Source organism: Gorilla gorilla, chromosome 17 (genome assembly GCF_029281585.2).
Source record: "Gorilla gorilla gorilla isolate KB3781 chromosome 17, NHGRI_mGorGor1-v2.1_pri, whole genome shotgun sequence".
Taxonomy (NCBI): Eukaryota; Metazoa; Chordata; class Mammalia; order Primates; family Hominidae; genus Gorilla; species Gorilla gorilla.
In genome coordinates this window covers 56960420-56972445 of record NC_073241.2, presented here as the reverse complement: position 1 = coordinate 56972445, position 12026 = coordinate 56960420, and positions in this window count along the sequence as shown.

Genomic DNA, 12026 nt, shown 5'->3' with positions numbered 1-12026 from the left:
ATTATATATACACATATATATAATTATATATATACATATATATAATTTTATATATACATATATAATTATATATATACATATATATAATTTTATATATACATATATATATATACACAAACACATATATATATAATTTTTCCAATTCAGGAAGCAGAGCACAAAATACCACTCAGTAGGGTAGGGGTGGGAGAACATTACTACTGTAGCTCACAATGCATCATTAAAATGGAAGGGTTTTTCTAAATGCAAAGCATTCTATAAAACCTTATTAAACCAACCAGTTGTGAAAACACACAAACAAATGAATAAACAAGCAAACCAAAAGACAACACAATAACAGTACAAGAGCAAACCAAGACATGGGAAGTCCCTGTGACTAATTCTCAAAAAGAGAAAGAACAGGAGCATTTGAGCAATAGGCACCCTAAGCTCGTTTCTTCCCCTTCATGGATGAGGAACTTGAGGTCCAGAGAGATGACGTGATCACTCAAGTCCCAGGAACGGGACAACAGCAGTGCATAATAGTGGAGAGAAGTCTTGTGAGACTCGAAATATTTTGTTCTACAAATGACATTTCGAGATGATCCAGCATGTCTTGTTCAGGCCATGGAGACAGTGGACTGAATGACAGCTGCCTCCCTGTTATTGTTACAGTTAGTTCTCCACATCCACAGGTTCTACATCCCAAATTCAACCAACTGTGAATCGAAAATATTTAGGAAAAATAAAACAATAAAAATAACAAAACAACAATGAAAACTAATACAAGTTTAAAAAACAATATGGTATAACAACTATTTGCATAGCGTTTACATTGTGTTAGGTATTATAGATAATCTAGAGATGATTTAAAGTAGACGGGGGGATGTGCATCGGTTATATGCAAATACCATGCCATTTGCAATAAGGGACTTGAACATCCATGAAATTTGGTATTTGTTAGGGGTCATGGAACCAATCCCCCATGGGTTGGAGGAATTGGAGGGATGACTGTTTGTGTTTCACGTTCCTACTCCACAGCAGAAGGAGTGAGGGGCATCAAGGCTCAGGGAGTCTGACAGATGGATACCACCAGCAGTCATGGAGGAAAGAGTAATGTTTCCTCAAGCAGAAGTTTTCTGATTTGGGCCTTGAGTGTCACACATCTCAGCAAGGGGAGGTTAATTTTCCCTTCACTCTTCCCGCTTTGGTCTCATCTTCATCTCTCCCTGAACCTGCTCTCCTTGTGTGCTCTACCCTAGCCATCTTCTCTATTTATCACCCTGGCTCTAGTGGGGTCGTGGCATCGAGCTCTCCATGTCCATGATGATTAGCTGCCAAGGAAAATGAAGAAAATGAAAACAGAAATTACTTGAGGACTTTGCTGAACTCAGTAAGCTCTTTAACCTTTTCCGGACCTCCCCAGTGCTCACAGAACAGTTCTTCTGACCTTTGAGACAGTGTTTTTGTCATCACTCAAGAGAGACGCCCAGCCTCCTGCTGACACCTTAGGGATGTGTTCCTGGCTTCCTGTCTGCCGTCTCCAGAGGCTGGTATGTTTGTCAAAAGGCGTGATGGTCAGCGCCTTCATTACACAGATTTGGTTTCAATGTGAGGCACAGTTAGCACCTCCATCTGCCATTTCTGCTGGTTACCTGCTTTACTGCCCCTTGAGCTTATTTCCTTCAATAAAAGATATATTGTTATGGCTGCCTCCAGAAGTCATGTTTTTGGGGCCATCTGTTTTATCTCTATAAATTAGATTCTGAAAAGATGAGGAAAAATCATATTGAAAAACTGTCCCTACCGAAAATTTTCATTCTGTTTAAATCAGGGTCCTCCAGGTCCATAGAATGAAAGAGATAATTTTAAAGTTTAACTCTAGGTACTCCCCATTTCTCTCAGCATTTTTGGCTACTTGATACTTTGCAGCCAGTTTCTTATTAAAGATAACATATTCTGGCTGGGCACCATGGCTCACACCTATAATCCAAGCCCTTTGGGAGACCGAGGAGGGCGGATCACCTGAAGTCAGGAGTTCGAGACCAGCCTGGCCAACATGGTGAAACCCTGTCTCTACTAAAAATACAAAAATTAGCCGAGTGTGGTGGTGGGCGCCTGTAATCCCAGTTACTCGGGGGGCTGAGACAGGAGAGTCACTTGAACCAGGGAGGTGGAAGTTGAAGTGAGCAGAGATCGCACCACTGCACTCCAGCCTGGGCGATAAGAGTGAGACTCTGTCTCAAAATAAATAAATAAATAAATAAATAAATAAATAAATAAATAAACAAACAAACAAATAAATAACATAAGCTAAGCTTTTAACCTACATTCTTCACAGCTTTTTTTATGTTTGCTGGAGAATACTATGAAACCGATTTAAAGAGAAAGAAAACATAAGATTTATGACCTTTAATAATATTTATAAAACCATATCTATGTAAAATTACATGATGGATAGATAAAACAGTGTTAATACCTTACATTGAGCACATTCATGCCAACTTTCTTCACACGCTGCTTTACAGAAGAGAGAGAGAAACAGGAGGCAACCAAGACAATCAGGCATCACAAACCGCATGCAGGCTTCTCATCCTTATTCAGAGCACAACATCAACATTTATTTTTGCACTGTGGCAGGTTTCAACTGGCTGCTGAGAATAGAAAATAGCTCAATAATCCAGGATTTTTACTCACCACAGAATTCAGTTCATAAGTCTGCAGGAAACTCTATATACCTTAGAGGATACATGCCTCTTAAAATTGTTGGGAAAGAGTTTGGGAGAGGTAGGGCTAAGGGAATTTGGGGATAGCCAAGAAATCGTCTCTAGGTGATTTCTGGTTAAAACAGCTTATCTGTGATAAGGCTTTATTTATTAGCAACCAATATTTCTTTGGGAAATATCTACGTAAGTCCTTTCATTCTGGGAGAGACTGCTGCTTTTCCAAATAAGAGAGTTCTCCCTTACTCTCTGGGTCAAAGAGAGCTGCATGATTCCCTAGTCTGGATGCTTCTTACCAACAGTAACCTGAGGCTTAGGTAAATGACAGAGAGGAGCTGACAGCTCCCAACACTATCGCAAATGCAAAAGAACACTTTGAACAGAATTAAATTGTTTTCTAAAATAAATATCTTTTCTTCCTAAGAACACTATGATTATAATAAAACCGTCATATATCTGTGTACACTCCTAATATCTGCAGGCTTTTGTCATGGTGGGGGGAAAAGATGAATTTTCAGAACCATCACATAGCCATCATAATCTGAGGTGGGACACTAGGAGCAGTTGACTGTAAGAGCCACACAATTTATCATCCTTGCCATCCTACTCTTTGCAGCCGACTGAAAACAGGCACAGTGCTTGGAATGACTGAATTGAGTAAAGATGGGTAAAATTCCATGTTTTCCATATTTAGCTTTCAACATATTCCTATGCCTAAATTGGTATCAGCAAGGGAAGTTTTCCTGCTGAAAGAGATTGTTGTTCTTTAAGGCTTAAACTTTTTGTTACTTCCTGGTATTCACACTGAATTTGTTTCGAAAAGGACTCTCATTATTACTTTGCAGGGGCTTATTCATTACAGATCCAGTTCTGAGGTTCAGGAAAAGGTATTCGCAAATTGCTACCCATGATGCAAAACTAACCCCCCAAGAAGCTGATTTTTTTTACAATTTCTATTTTATGATATAGGATTATGCTGATTTCATGAAAATTTTAAAAAGAAAATTCCTTCCTGCTGAGTAACACTGCTCAATAAAAACCCAGGAAAGATGAGGCTTCCTAATTTGACACTCAGATGAGGGCTCCCAGCACAGTGAAGAAGGTTGAACAGAAAAAAAAAAAAAAGAAAAGAAGTTTCTAAACAGTACTTGATGGGAATCCTTTTAGGATTAAAGAATGTGACTTCTCTTTTCTGTTGGAGCTCATTGAAACACTAGTTAGACTTGTGGTAAATAAAATAACATTGTTCATTCAGGCCAAAAGACAAGTGCTCCTCCACAAGGTAAGAAGTTTCTCTTTCAATTAAAGTACTCAGAGAGTGCATAACATTTTGTCAGAGATGTTGTGAAGAGGTTGAATAGATGCCCTTTAAGATTCCTGAAAACTGAAATTCTATAGAACTATAAAATTTATTAGTGTTTTCTTACTGTCAAGAGAGAAAAGAGAGGGAAATAATATTTTGGGGCATCTACTAAGTGGCAGTTGCCAATATAAAGCATATGGTTATCCACAGCTGGTGTTGGTGATTTTAATATAGTTTAAAAAGAGTAACAGCAAATTTCTTAAATTTATATATTTAAAAACATTTTTGGCCGGGTGCAGTGGCTCACGCCCGTAATCCCAGCATTTGGGGAGGCCGAGGCGGGTGGATCACGAGGTCAGGAGTTCAAGACCAGCCTGGTTGGCATGGTGAAACACTGTCTCCACTAAAAATACAAAAATTAACCCGGCATGGTTGTGTGCGCCTGTAATACCAGCTACTTGGGAGGCTGAGGCAGGAGGATTGCTTGAACCTGGGAGGCAGAGGTTGCAGTGAGCCAAGATCATGCCACTGCACTCCAGCCCGGGGGACAGAGCGAGACTGTCTCAAAAAAAAGAACAAAAAACAAAAACATATTTTCACATGCACTATGTTATTGGATTCTTCTATCAGCCAATGAGGTGGGAGGGCAGATGTCCCCATTCTCATTTTGTAGGTGGGGATATGCAGCAGAAAGCTGTGTGACTGGCTTCTCGCACACAGCTAGTCACTGAGGGTTTATCTAGGGCAAACGGTGACCAATAATCACAGTCCCACTAGGTTGCCGACATCTGTAACAACTGCAAAAATAAGACGCTGGGTGAACCAATTCCCAGTATCTTTCTCACCTGTTTAATGAAGAGAAGTAATAACCATCCAATCTACTTTAAAGGTGTTTTGAACATAAACAAAAAATAGCCAGAAGAGAAGCAATGATTTTGATGAAGTTTTTAAAATAACATGATGAGTGTGGGGATGTAAGGTACAAGGGGTGTAACCATAACAGTAGCAACTCTGCAATAGTCTTTCATTGTACATTTCAGTATGCCAATGCAGTCTCATTCACAATTTTAAAATTTCTATTTGTTGAATTTGTTCATTTGGTCTCTGCTGATTAAACTAAGATATCTCCGCGTATAGAAAGATAGAAAGGATAATTTTTAAAAGGTCATAGTTCTACAACAATTTACTAGTAATGTTGTAGATTTTTGTTTTTTTCTCTATACTCAATTTTTAGAAAATAGTTTAATTATATTATTTATAATTTAATGGTTTTCTGTTTTAAATATAAATTGCATAGTTTTTAAAAACCTAATTTTTAAAAACCTAATTTTTAATGGCCATATATAATTTCATCAAAGAAATTAGCCATTTATTGATTAATAGGACTTTAGGTTAAAAAATCATAATTAACATTTATTCGGCCCCTTCTATGTGCTAGACACACTTTAAATTAAAAGTGGATATTATTTTCCTTTTTTGTTTTTTTAATGAGAAAACAGCCTTAGGTGGGGCAAAGCCAGAATTTGCATTTTTCTAGTTGTTGGCGATCAGAATATGATACCTCAATATCTGGCACCTTGGCATACTGAGTACTTTAAGCCAAAGGAAACTGAGAAAACTGCAGAAGCAGAAGGTCTCTGACCTTCTCCTCCCTCCTCTCTCTTAGAGATCCTCATGTGACAGGTGTCTTGCCCTTTACCTATTAGAAAGCAATGACGAGGGAGGCACAGAGAAGAATCTGAACAAACAAGCCCCCCAGTTTATTACCATTAAGTTATGCCCTTTTTTGCCCAAATATATATTTTACGTGATCCTCTATTTTTCATCAGATCTAAGCATAAAAACATACAGTTGTCTCTGGGTCTTTGGGTCTTCATTTCTTCTTTTTTTTAATTTTATTATTATTATACTTTAAGTTTTAGGGTACATGTGCACAACGTGCAGGTTTGTTACATATGTATACATGTGCCATGTGGGTGTGCTGCACCCATTAACTCGTCATTTAGCATTAGGTATATCTCCTAATGCTATCCCTCCCCCCTCCCCCCACCCCACAACAGTCCCCAGTGTGTGATGTTCCGCTTCCTGTGTCCATGTGTTCTCATTGTTCAATTCCCACCTATGAGTGAGAACACGCAGTGTTTGGTTTTTTGTCCTTGCGATAGTTTGCTGAGAATGATGGTTTCCAGCTTCATCCATGTCCCTACAAAGGACATGAACTCATCATTTTTTATGGCTGCATAGTATTCCATGGTGTATATGTGCCACATTTTCTTAATCCAGCCTATCATTGTTGGACATTTGGGTTGGTTCCAAGTCTTTGCTATTGTGAATAGTGCCGCAATAAACATACGTGTGCATGTGTCTTTATAGCAGCATGATTTATAATCCTTTGGGTCTTCATTTCTAAAGGCTCTCTGTTGTGTAGAATTTATAAAATGTATTAAATACATTTGTTATGCTTGTCCATTATTAACCCGTCTTTCGTTAGAGGAATATCAGCCAAAAACCTTGGAATGGGTGATGAGAAGATATTAATCACACCCCTTTCCCACCACATAGCCCATGTCTATTGCTGTAACACAACTTTTAAAATAAAGCATTTGTCTTGTCTAAAACTAGTTGCACACACTATGGTAGTTTGAGAGTCAAAGAAATTGAGCATAAGTTTTTTTTGTTTCTGTGACTGCATTCTATATATTTTCACTTAAAATTAGATCTAAGAACTAAGATTCCAAGAAAATAAGAAATTGCTTTGGTAACTCAAATGAAACAGGTTTAAAGTCTAAGAATATGTAGGGCAGGATCTGGCCTCAAGCAATTGATTGACATTTGGAGTTCAGTAGAGTTGGGTTCTCAATAGAGTACGGGATCCTATGAAAAGCTAGGACCTTCACTAACTTTATTTCCTCCTTGAACTAGAGGGTAGCTATAGGTTTCATAGTGTTTTTATTTATGATGTATTAGTGCTTCTAGGTCTAAAAGAGAAATGAAGGACAAAAGTTCTAACATGGAAAATGAACCAAGGAATGTATTCCCCAAAGGCTAATAAGTGTACCTTTTTAAAAACATAGAAAAATTAGTTAATTTAAATGATCACATCTGTGATTCAAAATACATCTGGCCTTACAGAAAACAGCTGGGTACAGAAGCCAAGCTAGTGAAGGCTGAATACATTGTAGCAGAGAGATAATTGGTCTCAGAAGTAAAGATTTCCAAATGCGCAGCTATTCAACATTATTTCAAGGAGTGTCTCTGGAGGAAGATTGATCTTGACACGCCATTCTTCTTTCCGTGGTGTCCTCTGACTGTGCATGAAGACAATGACAGTTAGCAGGGGAGCTGGAGAGGAAAGCTCCTGGAGCATTTGCAGGAGAGTCATCTTATGGCAGACAGACTCAAGTCGATCAGGATGTGGACTCTGTTTCTGTCCACTGTCTTCAAAGCAAGCCCTGACTCTGAGTACAGGAGAAAGACCATTTGAAGAGGCATCAAATGGTCTGGGGAAAGGTTGAACATTCAGCTAGCCCTTCGTGCCAACAGTTTTAAATTCACAGGCTTGGGATCCCTAGAAAATGGAGTGACTACTGTCCATGTTAGATTTTTGATGTTCCCAAGAGTGAGTTTTGTGCACTGTAAAGATTATTCAGAGGTAATTTTGATTTTAACTATTAATATTCACTTTAGTAAAGCCATTCACTTAAAACCTGAGGTCTTTTTTTAACATGCAAATCTCAATATTTTATGTATAACACTGGTAAATTTTTGTAGGGCCCTTGATTAATGTTTGGTAGTATTTACAAACTGAAATCATTAACCTCCTGTAAATATTTTAAGCTGCATGTATAAATTTAATATTACTGACTTCCTTTTTAAGTAGTCTGATTTAACAAACTTCCTCAAATTCTTAAATAATTATTATAAGTTTAATAAATTGCCTTCTGAATAAGGTGAATCTTAAGATCCTTTAAATTATTTGTTTGCAAAGTGTGGTTCCTGGACCAGCAGCATTAACATCATCTGGGATTTGTTGGAAATGCAAATTATCAGGCTCCATCCCAGATCTACTGAATAAGAAACTGGAGATTGGGCCTTAGCAAGCTGTGTTTTAGCAAGCTTCCTAGGTGATTCTGATGTATGCTAAGGACTAGGGACCAATGAATTAATTGTTTCAATACTATATGCAGCCCAGGCTGAAGTGCAGTTGAGCAATCACAGCTCACTGCAGCCTCAACCTCCTGGGCTCTGGGATCCTTCCACCTTGACCTCCCGAGTTGCTGGGATTATGGGCATGAGCCACCATTTCTGGCCCACTTTTAAGATTTCAAGTTAATTGCACAAGTCTAAATCAATCCCTTAATTACAAAGTTTCTATCATAATCATGAGAATTATGTGTTGGAACATCCCAATATGTCAAATCTCTTATGTGCTTTCAATACCTAATCTGATATGTATATCTCTGAATCTAACATAAATATGTAAATACTGAGAGGTATAATGTACTTAATTTTTTTCTTAAAAAATTTGCCCTCTAAGAAAACAATTGTGGTGTTGCCTATTAAAGGAATTAAATTCTAAACTGGCTCCTTAGCTCCAGGAGGCTGCTAATTGACCTGAGATTTTGTTGGGTGTAAGGTCTGGAACTGCTGACATGAAGGCTCCTTTTATAGTCACTGATCCATAGAACCCTACATTTAACAAGAGGTGTGTGGTCCCCTTGGCCAACTTTCTTGAGTGTGAGATAGATGCCTCATTCCTTGAATTTTTTTTTTTTTTTTAGAGTGTAGTGTTCAGGCTGGGGTGCAGTGGTGCAGTCATAGCTCACTGCAGCCTCCAACTCCTGGGCTTAAGCAATCCTCCTGCCTCAGCATCTCAAAATGCTGGGATTATAGGAAGCAGCCACTGTGCCTGGCTCATTTCTAGATTTTTAAGGGAAATTAGAGTCCACAGGCTTCACTCAACTAAACCACCTCCCTAGCTTTTGTTAATTAATTTATTACTTTCTTCTATTCTGAATTCATTTCTTGCTCTTCCTGTCAGGGTGACAACTGATCTCCATATTTAAATGACTTCTAGTAGAATTCACACAAAGCCGCATGACTCTTTTCCGTGCATGTCAAAGCTATTTTCATGACAATGACATGGGACCTGTGAAACCTTATGCGCCTTACATGTGGTCAGTGAATCATAAGTATATGGTTTTGTTCTTATAACTACAATTACTTTTCAGTTGAGTGGAGATGCAGATGTACTTATAAAATGTGGCACTTTCAAGTGTTACTGGTTTTATAGTAGTTTTTTGTTATTATGTATTATTTTCATCTCTGGGTGTTAAAAATTCAGCTGTATGTAAGTATTCACAAAATTGTTTTCTGTTAAGAGTGCTCTCTTGGAAACCACACTATAAGCAAATAAAAGGATAGGTACTCTATGTGAAGTGCATTTAGCCATTTGTCTTACTAATTATGATCCAAAAGCAACATATTTGCAGCCACAATGAAGCATGCAGTGCAGAGAGACTGCAAATATATGCATTTCTGTATGATATGCAGGCCTAAAGATGATACTGCTAACCTAGCATCATCAAGAGGATATATTTAGAATGGATTTTCAAGTGAAGTATTGCAGATATAATTCTGGCTAGCTTGAGCACTTTCCTTTTTCTATTTATATGAACAAACTACTTATCAACACCTCCACTACTCACCACCATGGGACATCTCTTGCCAGGATTATTCCAATGGTTTTCGTGCATCTACCCTCACCATCTGCATCCCCACGTATACCCCTCCATCCATTTACACAGTCTCCATAGTGAGCCCATAAAGGCCTAAATCAGATTACGCCCCTCTTTGGCTCTAGATCCTCCAATGCCTTTCCATCTCATTCTGAGGAAGAGACATTCTTTACAATGGCCTCTGGGGCCCCCCGTGATGTGGCCTTCATTCTGTTTTCCGACCTCATTGCTGCTTCTCTCCTTCAGCCACACTGACCTCTTTTATAAACACACCAAACATATCTTGCTTTAGGGCCTTTGAATTTGTAATTACTCTGCCTGATATGTTCCATCTTTGGTGTTCACATGAATCTTCTTTAAGTGTTCATCTTCTTTAAGTCTTTTCTCAAATATTACTTCTTTGATAAGGCCTTCCCCATTTACCTAACTGAAATGGCAATGTTCACCTTTGCACTGCCTTCGCCTCCCACCCTTCCCCACTCCCTGCTCTCTTTTCTTCATGGTACTTACCACTTTAACTTACACTATTGTCTTCCTCTCCCTTGTAGAATGTATACTCTTTGAGGTCAGGGATTTTTACTTGTTGTTTTTCCCCCTCTGCTATATTCCCTATGCCTGAAATAGTGCCTGCACATGGTTAGCACTTAAATTAATAATGGTTGGGCCAGGTGTAGTGGCTCACGTCTATAATCCCAACACTCAGGGAGGCTGTGGCAGGCAAATCACTTGAGCCCAGGAGTTTGAGACCAGCCTGGGCAACATGGTGAAACACCGTCTCTACAAAAAAAAAAAAAAAAAAAAAAATACAAAAATTGGCTGGGTGCAGTGGCTTATACCTGTAATCCCAGCACTTTGGGAGGCCAAGGCGGGGGGGATCACGAGGTCAGGAGCTCAAGACTAGCCTGGCCAACATGGTAAAACCCCATCTCTACTAAAAATACAAAAATTAGCTGGGCAGGGTGGCGGGCACCTGTAATCCCAGCTATTTGGGAGGTTGAGGCAGAAGAATCATTTGAACCCAGGAGGTGGAGGTTGCAGTGAGCCGAGATCATGCCATTGCACTCCAGCCTGGGTGACAGGGCTAGACTTTATCTCAAAAAAGAAAAAATACAAAAATTAGTGAGCATGGTGATGCACGCCTATAGTCCGAGCTACTCAGGATGAGGCAGGAGGATCACTTGAGCCTTGGAGTTTGAGGCTGCAGTGAGCTGTAATTGCACCACTGCACTGCAGCGTGGGCAACAGAGAAAGACCCTGTCTCAAATAAATAAATAAGTGTAAAAAAAAAATGGTTGAGTAAAATAAATACATAAAACCCGAGATAAAAACCATCTTTCATTGACAGTCCTATAATATAATACTACACATTGTGGGCATGGTCCTTGCTAAAGGATGGATGTGCTGTGAATGGTTATCATAGAGAGTGCCATAAGTGGCTGTCATAACAGAGACTCCCACTTTCCAGACCTAGAGTGAGTCAAAAACAGGATGTGGTGTCAGAGCTTCATGTGACAGGGTGGATATAGCATCCTCCTATAACTCCCGTCTGTAACCAGGGCTGAGAAATTTTGAAAAATTCCTCCTTCTCTGGCCCTGTCTTCTCTCTGCCCTCCCACCCCTAACACCACCCTGGGTCCATCCTCAAGGCTGTAACATCAGAAGTAGGGAGGATGGGGCCTATCTCTCTGTTGCTTGTTTCCTCCTAGGAACATGAAAATCTAGTATTATGGGCTCAACTCCTTTATCTTATTTTAAAGGCAAGTTTAATAAATCAGAACATACTTCTGATTTGGATTTATAAGCCAGTGTAGGTCAAATGTATTTATTACATGTACAGGATACTGTCTACTGTTTTTTCAGCTCTGCACTGGCCCTTCTCCCTGCCACTGGATGTAGAAGTCAGAAGACTACGTCTCCCAGACCTTCTTCGCCGGCTGGTTTCCTGGTTTAAAATGCTTCCTGGCTTCTAATAAAAGGCCTTAGCAGGATATTGCAAAGATAAAGGGGGAGAAGCACACTTAAATGCTTCAGGCAGTAGCCTCTGGCATTCACAGCAATGGCAACCACCTGAGGTGCTACCAGTGGGTATGGGTTCTAATGTCATTGTGGGAATGCAGCTCCCATTTTTCTGCTTAGGAGTGGTGTGGTTCCAACAGAACAGCAACTTGTGTGAGCCCACAAGATCCAGTCCAGGAGTGGTGGTGGCTTCCTGATCTTAGGGTAGCAACCATTCTCTTGCTTTTTAAACACTCTTTCCTTCAACCTCAACAATTCCAACTCCTC